The following is a 2,099-nucleotide window of genomic DNA, read 5'->3' on the forward strand; positions in this document are numbered from 1 at the left end:
TCGTAAAAGCTTATTCACAGAAAAGGTGAGTATTAAAACCGAACAGCACAGCACTAAAATGGTCTGCCAAGGCAGAACGCAGTGTAGGTACAGCAGGAGAATGGACCCTTTCTGCCCCCTGCAGTTCCCATTGCTCCCTGGATTTTTAAGGCAGGCTTAGGAGGGATAGTAGTTACCGTTCTAGAACCAGAATCATTTACATCTGGCTCTCACCAACAGCCAAGGCATTTTTACAGTTATGTTCATCTGACCAACAGTTAAGTTGCCCAGTGCCTTCCATAAAGATCAATTATATATATGGAATGTTTCCTGTGATAAACCTATAATGTGACTGTCCTTGATCATGCAATAAAAAGAGTATCACTTGCTAATAAACCTTTAATTTAGCCTCATCATTTTGAAAATTAGGATTAAGAAGAATCTTCACTAATAAATAGGTGCTTTTAAGCAGTCGCAGCTTGCTCCTAGAATATATATACACATATACATAATATATGTGTATGTAAACTGTTAAAGGACAAAGGATTGTTTTCCAGCTATATGAACTGTCTGAGTAATTTTATTTCTAGTTATTAGACTATAAATATACCACCCAACAGAAAATACAATTTTTCTAATTTTGCATGTGTAACTGACAGGGAATTTCAGTGTATTAAAATTCCATGGAAGAAGGTCTCATGTCCATATACAGGAGGGGTAAAGTACCATAACTGTAATTTATAGACTTTCTTCAATCCTTATTAACATAGAAAGGGAATTGAATCGCAATTTAGCTACCCAAAATGTTCCCCTATATGTGATCATTACACCCACATATTTCAGGTGGGCCAGATTCAGAAATCCAACTGTTTTCATACTGGCAACCTGCTTTAAAAAAAAAAAAAAAAAAAAAAAAAAAAACAAGGGGGGGGAAAGCATTTTTAGCATGTATTAGGAAAACTGGTGTTTTCCCTGAGCTGACAGATAATTTTGAAACAATCCTGTTCTGCTTTATGAGCCTGGCTGTGCAAAGAGGAAGTGAGAACAGATTGATTACAATGGAATATTATATATTTCCAGCTGTTTTCTCAAGCAATGATGAACACATCCCTACACTAGATTTCAGAAGGAAAAAGCTGTTGCAGCACACAAGAGGTACGCAGGTTACAAAGGATGCTCCATATTTAGAAAAAGGTAATTTTGCTAATGAAATTTTATTTTCATTCTTCCACACAACACTTGCTTTATATTTATCTGAGACATCTTCATATCTCACTTGTCATTTTCTTCTTCCACAGCACATATATAATTTTTTCTCCACTTAAGCTGAAACCACCATCTACTATATCCCAATTTGTATTTTAACATGCTATAGGCTAAATAAACCCGGATTTTGACTAATATACGTCATAATATTGACCTGTAGGGAATTGTAAGATATTGAAAACAAGTCTGGCTATACTTTGCAGGGCTATCCAGTAATTAAATCCATTTAAAACATATTTCTTCTCAGATTCCATTTTTTCCTCTTTAGGTAAAAACATTGGGAAATTGGATTGTCCTGAGAACATGAACACAGAAAAATGGTTCGGCACCTCACCCTTTAAGTCCATCCTTCATGCTCTAGTTCTATTACGAATAATAAGCCGAGCAGCTTAATGCAAAGCACTGGGATGAGAAAGTTTTCAATGGGTTGTTCCAACAAAAACACAATCCGTGCTGTCCCAAACCCCAAGTTTTGCTCCGTGTAGCTGCTGCCTTCCCCTCCTCAGTCACCAACGCGCCGACTGACAGAAAACTGCCAAGTCACTTTGAAGTAAAAACTAGTTGATTCTAGGGAAAAACAGTAATTAGTTGCACAGTGCAGAGAGAAAGCCCCCCTCCAGAAACATGCATGTGTACAAGGATGTTATTATAGGAGACAGGTGAGGAAAAGCACTCTTCCTGCTTTTTGCCTGGTTTACAGGGATTTTTCCCCAGGCGCCAACAGCTCCCAGAGCAAACCCCTCCTGCCCTTCTCTGTACTCCAGGCTGAGCCAGTTCCTTTCCCCCGCCCCACCAGAGCAGGAATCCCCTTTCCCCAGTGGATTATCAGCACGAGCAGGTGTTTTTTTTTTTTT

Source organism: Corvus brachyrhynchos, unplaced genomic scaffold, assembly GCF_000691975.1.
Source record: "Corvus brachyrhynchos isolate BGI_N302 unplaced genomic scaffold, ASM69197v1 scaffold5, whole genome shotgun sequence".
Classification (NCBI taxonomy): domain Eukaryota; kingdom Metazoa; phylum Chordata; class Aves; order Passeriformes; family Corvidae; genus Corvus; species Corvus brachyrhynchos.